The sequence below is a fragment of the Lactuca saligna genome, chromosome 5, assembly GCF_052625555.1.
Source record: "Lactuca saligna cultivar CGN05327 chromosome 5, ASM5262555v1, whole genome shotgun sequence".
Taxonomy (NCBI): Eukaryota; Viridiplantae; Streptophyta; class Magnoliopsida; order Asterales; family Asteraceae; genus Lactuca; species Lactuca saligna.
Window position 1 is genome coordinate 225497604 of NC_136421.1, and position 10630 is coordinate 225508233.

Sequence of the window (10630 nt, forward strand, 5' to 3'; positions counted from 1 at the left end):
GTCAGAAAAAGAAAGTATACCCCAAGTTACCCATACTGTTATTTGATATTATGTTATGTTACAACAACATGTGAGTGATAGGTTAGGGATCTTCAGGAATTGCATGATAGAATTGGTTGATAACTAATGCCTCATAGCCTCGGATTTCTTTCTTGTATGGAATTAACATAATTATTATAGTTGCTTAGTTTATGCATCATAGTTGTACATAACTAAGATTCTATAGCCTGAAAATGTTTGGTTTAGCCTTATTTCCTGTTCTTATTTGATGAAAGATTTGGGTAAAATAATGTATTAGACTGTATCTAGGGTCCAATGTTATGTTTGATTAGCATACACAAGTGCTGCAGGATTGGTGGAAGTTTCATGGATGGGTTATGTGAGAGAATCTATCTAGTTATGGAGTGAGAATAGGATGTATGAGTATTCTAGTGTGTACCGATAGGCCAATAATGTGAGATCTAAGAGTCATAAGGGCCACACTTATGGCAAGTACGACAAGGTTCATGAGGGTTATTTTCGGTCTTCTTTTGGGTGCCACAAATATGGCAAGGATATACATTATGCCAAGGATTATCACCAGCAAGTCCCTGCTCCGACCACCAGGATATGTCATCACTGTGAGCAGGTTGGCCATATTAAGGTCAACTGTCTTTTGCTCTCTACGGGACCGGAGTAGGCTCTAGCGCCAACTACTTTGAGGATCACCGATAGACGCAAGGGCAGGGCAAAGCCCTCGAGAGTTTGAGGTTGTGCTTTTTAACTCATGGTAGAGGAGGTCAGGGTGGCGATGGATGTCGTTACTGATATGTTTTTATTTATCATTCTTAGTTTATGGTATGCTTATGTTTATGTTTCTGATAGGTAAATTCTTAGTGAATTTAGTAAATTCTTTTTCTGCTCTTGTGTTATTCGACTCAGGCGTGAGTAGATCCTTTGTAGCCCATTCTTTTAGTAGGGATTTCGATATAACCCTTAGCGAATTAGATTGTTCGTTGTGAGTTTCTATTGCCAACATGAATGGGATTTTTGCATCCGATGGGTAACCGGGTTGTGTCTTGGAGATTTTTGGAGTGCCTTATCCGATTGATTTGATTCCCATCCTTATAGGGGATATATGTGTGATAGTGGGGATGGATTGGCGAAGCAGGTTTGGTGCTATGATTGACTGTGAGGGTTAGCGAGTAGTAGTTTGAACCCTAAGTGTATGAGAATTGGTTATCTATAGAGAGGGTACCAGAGTTGGATCAGGGTTTTGTTTGGCGCCCAGGGTTAAGTAGTATATTCAGCATGGGTGTATAGGTTATATCGCTTATGTGGTTGGTACATGGGTGGGAGAGAAAGAATCAGTTTCAGATGTGCTATTCGTTAAGGAGTTTGTTGATGTGTTTCTAGAGGAGTTACCCGGTGTGCCTCTTGAGAGGCGGGTTGAGTTCAGGATTGACCTAGTGCCAGGTGCGGCTCTGATTGCCAAGGCACCATACCATTTGGCACAGCCTGAGATATAGGAGTTATCCTCTCAGCTTCAGGAGCTACTAGGCAAGCAGTTCAACAGACCGAGCAGTTCATCGTAAGGAGCATCAATATTGTTCGTCAAGAAGAAGGATGGTCTACACTGGATGCGCATTGATTACTGGGAGTTGAACAAGTTAATGGTGAAGAACTGTTATCCCTTTCCATGGATTGATGACCTCTTTGATCAGTTCCATGGTGAATCTTGGTTCTCCAAAATTGATACGAGTTTAAGGTATCATTAGGTGAGCGTGAGAGATGAGGATGTGGAGAAGATAACATTTCAGACTCGTTATAGGCATTACGAGTTCGTGGTGATATCATTTGAGCTCACTAATGTGTCTATGGTGTTTATGGAATTGATGAATCGGGTATGCAGTCTGATGCTCGATTGATTAGTTACTGATTTTATTGATGACATCTTGGTGTATTTGAATACCAGAGAGCAGCAAGAGGAGAACCTTCAAGAACTTTTGTGAGTGTTGAGGCAAGAAGGGCTGCTTGTATGCCAAGTTTCAAAGTGTGAGTTTTGGTTACGAGAGGTCCAGTTCCTGGGACATCTCGTTAACCAGAACGGGATTTTGGTCGTTCCGGCTAAGATTGAGGTTGTGATGCAATGGGAGGTTCTGAAGTCCCCATCAGAGATCAGGAGTTTCTTGGGTTTAGTAGGATATTATCGAAGATTTATCTAAGATCTCTCCAAGATTTTTGTACCCCTCACTCGTCTGATGAGGAAGGGTATGGATTTCCAATAGGGCCCTGAGCAGCATATGGTGTTTGTGACACTACGACATAGATTATTCGAGGCCTCAGTGTTGACCCTTCCGGAGGCTGTTTGAGGATTTCGTTGTATTTTATGATGCATCCATCACTGGTTTAGGGGCGATTCTTATGTAAAGGGGGCGAGTGATTGCGTATACTTCTCGACAGCTGAAGTCGTATGAGGCATGATATCCTACTCATGATATGGAGTAAGGGGCAATAGTGTTTTCCCTCAAGATTTTGAGATATTATCTGTATGGGGTCCGATGTACCGTATACACGGATCACAAGAGCTTGTGATATCTTATGGACCAGCCAAACCTGAACATGAGGCAGTACAAGTGGCTTGACATGGTCAAGGATTATGATTGTGAGATCCTTTACCATCCGGGTAAAGCGAATGTGCCCGTTGATGCTTTGAGTCGCAAGTTGGCTGGATCTTCAGCTAGGGATATGCATATGACGATTGATGGGTTTTGAGCATTCTAACACTCCTATGGTGTACATGCAACCCTAGAAACCTTAGATCTATGTTTTCTCTATTATACATGAAAACTTTCATTTTCCAAAGTTTTCATCCTAACCAGCATATCATGGGGTATATGTATTACAAAACTTAATAGAATGACATACCTTTCTTGTAGCTTGGATTCCTTAAGACTTTGTGAACCTAGAACCCCAAATGTGATGCCTCAAATGCTTCACACAACACCACTAACAATTAGAATAACTTGATAGAAGATTATATGCACCAAAAATCGGCTAGCCCTCACTAGAATCACTTAAGTGCCTATTTGCTAACATGAGGCTTCTTCAAGTAGTGTGGATATTAGGGTTACACCATGTAACTCATGCCTTTCCACATTCCTCGTGATCCATGGGTTTCATCCTCCATGGAGCATCCATGGGTAACCACATGCGTTTAGCCCATCATGAAGAATCATGGATCATAAGCCTACTATATAAGAATGAATAATTTACCAAATCAATCCCCATTTATTTAATTAGTCTCTTTTGATCACAACATTAATTCCAAACTAATTCTCTATCAATACTAATTAAATAATTCATATTAATATATTAGAACTTATAATATATTAATAAACCATAAATATCCTCTTCTCACTAAAGTCTATCCAAATTGTTCCGATGCCATGCAACCTAAATGGACCATGCCAAATCGGGTCAAGTACATACCAAATATAGTTATGGACTTAGACACCTTATCCAAAAAGGATATCCAATGATTCTCCACTTTTGGATTTGATCATAGGGTCACAATCGGAATGAGTTAAGAAGGAGAACTGAAAACAGGAGAGGATTAGGAGCGAGACCGACAGATCTGTCACTAATAGTCGGGGACTGTTGAGCCGGTGTGGTCGGCTTGGGTTCCAGTTTCTGGCGGGGACAGGAAAATAGTTTTTGATGAGGAACATAGGTCTTGTGTTTATATACACCTGGGAGCCACCAAGATGTATCACGATTTAAGACTAAGTTACTGGTGTCCGTGTATGAAGAGGGAGATAGCTTGATACATTGAGATGTGCTTGACTTGTAGGATGGTAACGACCGACCATCAGAGGCCGCATAGCAAGTTGTAGCCTTTAGAGGCTCCCATGTGGAAGTGGGAATAGATCACCATCGATTTTATCACCAAGATACCAAGGACTGCCAAGAGTTTTGATGCTATCTAGGCCATCATGGATCGATTGACCAAGAGTGCTGACTTTTTGGCCATCCAGGAGAGCTCTTCGGCCGAAAATTTGGCCAATGTGTATGTTCATGAGACTTTTGCTTGCAATGGGGTTCTAGTTTCCATTATATCCAATCGAAATGTTCAGTTCACTTCCTGATTCTGGAAGATGTTCCACGCGGAACTGGGTACGAGGCTACATTTAAGCACTACTTATCATCCACAAACCGACGGTCAGGGTGAGCGGACCATCCAGACACTTGAGGAAATGTTGTGGGCTAGTGTCATAGATTTTGGTGGGAGTTGGGATTCCTATCTACCTCTAACGGAGTTTTCATAGAATAAAAACTATCACTCCCACATTGGTGCACCACCTTTCGAGTTTTTGTATGGTCGAAGATATTGCACCCCAGTTTGTTGGGGGGAGGTTCGTCGCACAGTCATGAGGAGGGCTGACTTGGTCCTCCAAACTACAAAGCTCATCCATCAAATTGGGCAGAGATTACAGACAGCTTAGAGTTGGCAGAAGAGCTACACCAACCGACGTTGTTAACACGTTGTCGCGTGCATATTAAACAAGTAAATTATCACTTCTGGTTGCACTAAAAATATAGCACAGGAAAGCAGGGTCGAAATCAGGGACACAACCTAATGGTCAATGCATTTTTGCATCAGACACATTTAGTCAAGAATTAGAATATAAAAGGGGGATTTAATTATAAACTAAAAACTAAAAATGTAGTGATATTAAATTAAATGAGAATCAATAATAAAAATGGTTTGACTTCTACTGCGACTTTCTTAATCATGCAACTAGTACATATTTGTTTATTCAGAATGCATTTTATCTAAGCTGGTACTGAGAAAATTTAACAAGCTCTAGTATAATCTCTTTTACCTAAATTAGTTAATCAAAACAAGCTCCTTGAATTAACCCTAATTTTTCACTGTTCAATTAAACAATCTCTTAATTAAATTAGAAAATTTGCATTAAGTTCCGTGTAAAATTCCTAGTAATACCCAATACTTCTCACAAGCTCGGAAGCATAAACATATGATTTTTACAGTTTATATCGGAGTTAAATCCCAAAACCAAACCAATCAGATATTTCTTACTTTTACCAGTTGATAAGAACAATTATGGATTCTATTAACTGATTAACTGGAATGATAAAACCCTAGCTAGGTGATCAAACTAACAAGAATTAAAATCAGATATTCATTAAGCTCAAAACTGAAAAATGTAGATAGAAACACAAAACGAAAATCAGATCTGAAAACTAATCACATGAGATGTACTAGTCTATGCAGAAATGAGAACAAAAGTTTAGCCAGACATGGCCAAAAATGAAATCAAACTAGATAAAATAAACATTTACTGATAAATATTCTAAATTAAATAAATGAGATGATTCGTAGTCTTCATATCTTCAAAAGTCGCTGAAAGAATTCAAAAATCACATTTTAAGTGGTTTTCTTCATCTGGAATCATCTAACCCTTACAATTGATTATCAAGGTTGTATTTACACTAAAGGTGGAAGCTTCTGAAACAAGGTTCTCCAAACATGCGATCACATGTATTGAGGCTGCGATCGCAGGTTTTCAAGAAAACGCGTCACAAACCTTTTTAATGAAGTAGGAATCTATTTCGACACTTTTTGGCAAAGTTGTGATCACATAGAGGGAATTTAAGATCGCATGTTTATAGGTTGTGATCACATGTTTTGAGTTTTCACTTCCACATGAATTTTTGGCACTAAAAAACCTCGAAGACAAGTTGCAAGCAAACTTACAATGGCATAAAGGCTCCATGAGATCGCATTGACAAGATTTGTGATCGCATGTTTTTCCTAAGACATCTGAAATTTTGTCTACCTTTCAGAACATTTTGAATCGCGTCAATCAGAGTTACGGTTCATGAGATATGGTCAAAATACTAACAGGGGGTCAAAGCTACCAGCAACATCCTTTAGCATCAGAGTGCAAATTTTATCTTCGTGTGATCAATTCGATCGAATGTTTCTTCACCAAAACATCTTCCAAGATCCATTTTATGCTCCAAACGTGTATCCAACTGCTCCTAAAGCACTGCTCCACTCGAACTATCCGAAGTTGACATAAAACATGAGCAGTATGAGAATTCTAACAAAATACATTAGCTGAACATTATTTAAATAAATGGCATCCACATGTACAAAATATGATGCTAAATGATAATAAAAACTACCCTATAAGATGCATAAAATGGCATCTAACAGGCGTCGATCACCGTTAGAGTTCCAGGTCGGTGATATGGTACTACTGCAGGTCTCACCTTGGAAGGGTGTGATAAACTTTAGGAAGAGGGGAAAACTAGGTCTGCAGTATATTAGACCATTCTGTGTGATCGCCAGGGTAGGCAGGGTGGCCTACCGATTAGATTTGTCGAGTGAGCTCATTTAGATCCACGACACGTTCCATGTGTTGTAGTTGCGAAAGTGCATGTTGGATGATGAGGCAGTGGTCCCTTTAGATGATATTCAGGTTGATGAGCACCTGAAATATAATGAGCGTCCAGTAGAGATAGTGCAGAGAAAGATGAAGGTCCTACGCAACAAGGATTTACCTTTGGTAAAGGTTCAGTGGCAACATCGGAGAGTCTCCGAGTGGATCTGGAAGCCAGAGGCGGAGTTGCAAAAGCATTATCCTGAGTTATCCGCAGCAGCTGACTTCGAGGACAAAGTGAAGTTCAGGTGTGGAAGAATTGTAACTTCTGGAAAATGAGGTATTTCCAAAATTAAACCTTAAGTTTGAAGGTTTATGATTTTAGCCCATGAAATGAGTTTTGTTTGCAAATTTGACTCTTAGTAGCATTTTGGTGATTTTATCTAAATCAATAGTATGTTGGGCATACTTAGGCGATCCTTTCAACGCTAAGCGTACACAAGGCATACGTGAGCGATCCTCAAACCATAATTTTTAGGGTTTGGTCCACATATAAGCATCATTATCATCTCATTTCTCATTCCCTCATCAACCTCCACCTGAGAAAACGTCCCTCTAGCCAACTTAAGTGAGAACAATGCATCTTGAGCTCATCTTTTTGTTTTGGTGATATTGTTAAAGAAGAAGAAGGTGGTAGGAAGACCTTAGAGCTTGGAAGCAACTTAGATATGGGATTCTCTCCTTGCTAGCAATCTCCAGGAGGTAAAAAAAAACTACTTGCTTGGTCATTTTATCTTATAGATCTAGCCATTTCTTCATTTAGGGAATTTTTGGTCCCAACTATGCTGATTTTTTAGCATGACATGCTCTTAGTTGAATAAGTCATCCTTTCAGACTTAATGAGGGTCTTGAGTAACAAAAATGTGGTCTTGATGCTTAGTTTTTCGCCATGCATGCTCTAGAAGGTCTTAAGGTGTTAAGAAGTTGGGATTTTTTGTATTAAGCACTTAATAGGCATGCAAAATTAAAGTTGGAAACTTTATGACTCTTAGTGGTATTATTAGCCTTGGATATGAAATTGGGACGTGAGAGCTTAATACACTAAGCTATTATTGAGGAAAGGAGTCTGTGCGTAACCTAGAGTACGCCACACGTACATGGTCAAACGTTCGACTATGATCAAGGCCTGAGAATGTTAATCATAGGAGCCGAGTACGATCCGCATACTCAGCTAAGTGGAACGAGTTAAATCATTAACCTTGGGGTATTTTAGGTATTTTGAGCTGACTAATTGAGATTAGGTCCTTGTTTTTGGTTAGGTGATCATTGAGACGATTTTGCAGGACTGAGATTTATTTAGCTTGCATTCAGACTGAGAGGTGAGTTTTCCTCACTGTACCCGTGGGTCGAAGGCATCAATGCCAGCCCACTAGATTATTTATCCTAGTCAAGATAGTGATATGATAGTTTGCAGTTATTTAGTAGATCCGTATGATTATCTGTATTTGTTGGGTCTTTGTTTATGTTTATTTGTTGTATATGTCGACATGTAGTGTTGGGTTGAGGCGGTCCTACTTTGTGTTGTAGGCCAAGACACCTGGGGACGAACGGATAAGTTGTAGGCTCTTCGAGGTGCTCCAGTCAAGTCGGCAGCCCATGGAGTGTTGCGGATAGGCTGTATGCCCTGCAAGGTGGTCTAGTCAGGTTGGGTGCTCATATTGTATGCTTGTTTGTATTGGTGTGTTGGTACTTTGGGGGAACTCACTATGTTTTGGCTTACAATTATTAGTTTATCGTTTCAAGTACTTCAGAGGATCGTGGGAAGGCAAATGTGTGATCCTACACAACTTCTTGTTTTTATGTCTCTGGGTCTTGGGAAAACTCTCATCTGAAATTATTTTGTTGGAGCAAGGACTCTTTTTGTAAACAACATTGATTTATGGTCGGTTTTGAAAATTTTAAATTTATTGTGATTTTTAGGAGTGTGATAACCAACGTAACTAACCCAACGAAGTTGATATCACTGGTTATATCTGCACTAAAGCATGTGTAATCTGGAGCAAGATACTACATACATCCATTGATACGTTGCCATTGCCCTCCAATAGATATTGGAACTTGGAAAAAAAAACCCGTATATATACTTATTCCATAACGTTTTTTGAATCACACAAATATATTAAAAACACAAATGTATTGCATCTTTGGAAGAAAAGCATAGAAAACCCCTAATTTTATCTCTCCAGAACACCACTATGGAAAGCATGGTTGTTTCGGACTGGCGTCCGGAATACACTTTTCCAGTCGGGAAGGTACGGAATGTCCGATTCCGGACCTCCTCCCCACTAAACGGCAATCCCTCCGGAACAATATCATAAATACTCTCGAATATCGTGTTCCGAAGCACACCTTCGGAACAAAACATCGTGCTCCAGAATATGGTATTCCGGATCAAGTTGTCATTTTCAAAAAAAAAAAAAAAAAATTGTTGATTATTTTTGTTAAAATGTTTGTTTATAATGGTTAGATTACTCAATTTCCCTAAAAGGAAATATGGATGATTTAATTTCATATTAAAATCAATTAACAAAATTTTTAAAAAGTGATGAAAAATTATATAAGTAAAATAAGATTGGTCGGAGAAAGGAAAGCTATCCTACATCGACCAAGGGAAAAAGAATGGAGACGTGCCTTCACTATTTAAACTCCTCCCCCTCTTTCTTATTAACATGGTCATAATACTCAAACAAAAGGGTCTACGACCGTTACATTTGACGTTTCTTTCTGAGAGGCATCTAAAGTTTGTAGTTTTTTTTTAAGTTTTAAAATTATGAAATCCGTTTGTGACCGGTTAAACTGTATTTTTGATTGAACCGGTGGTTTTTTTATTGGTTCAGACGGTTCTTTAGGCCGACAAAACAATTTTTACGACCGGTTCCCAATTGAAACAGTTCAACCGGCTGATCTGGTCCGGATTTCAAAATAGTGGTTAAAAGACTATAGTCCACATCTATGCCAAGAAGATGACACACGTATCTTTTTGTGGTCTTCTGAAAAAACAAACAGTTTGCAAATGCTAATGTTTGTTTGTGTTCTGCATGGCGCACACGAAAGAAGTTTACAAGATCTGACAAAAAACAAACACTACCTTATTAAAGATAATCAAATTCTTGACGAACATTTAATTTTAGATGAAATCATATATTGGTGGCGAAGAACATAAAGTGAATTGTGTTCAAAGTGGACTTCTAGAAAGCTTAAGAATAACTTGATTGAGGTTATTTAGATAATATGTTTGATATATTTTCACCAAATGAGTTTTGGTAGAAAATTGAGATATTGGAGTCCTACGAGTTTGGGTTCGGCCACTACTTCCTATTATTAAATGGGTCACTCATTTGGATTCTTTGTAAATTTTTTTATCTATCTTTGAGATGCTAGGTTTCCATACCTACATGAAAAAATGCAATTGTTAATGGTGTTCTTCTTGGCCGAAAATTAGGTATGCAAATTTGCTATTTATCATTTCGTTTTTGCAGATGATGTGATGTTTCTTGGTAAATGGTCATAAGAGAGTGCAAAGAAGTTTGTGAGCTATGTTGCTTATACCTAGCTTTGGATTTAAAAGTAAATTGCAAAAATATATTTTGTTAGGGATAGTTGTGTGCTAATATGGAAAATCTAGTTAGATGTGTTTCCCATAATAGTCCCTTCAAGTATATTGGTTAAATTGTTGGCTCTAATATCTATATGGTGGATAATTGGAAAATAGTTATCATTAAGTTTAATAAAAAACTTCAAATTGGAAAGTTAAAGCTCTTTACGTGAGACGGCGGGAAGTAGACATATTGACTTTGCTGAAGTCGTGTTCGATAACCTTGACGTATAGTTTATGTCGCTTTTTAAAGCGCCAACTAATGTTATTGAATTGGTTAGAGTCCCTCCGTATCAGTTATTTTGGATGGCGATTCAGGGGAGAAAAATGTTGGTTATGTTAAATGGAAAATGTTTTGGAACATAAAGATCAATGTGAGTTATGGATTGGAAAAATGATGCAACGATCCTAATATGTATTTTGACTTTACCCTTTCAGCCTCTAAAGTTTTTTTCATGTCTTTTTAAGGGAACAAACTGTTTTTTTGGATCGACTTAATAACTTTAGACAAAATGAAGGGGTAACTCAGTTACCCCTTTGTCACATATACATTGACCCATTTTCCCTTACCATTGACTTTGAA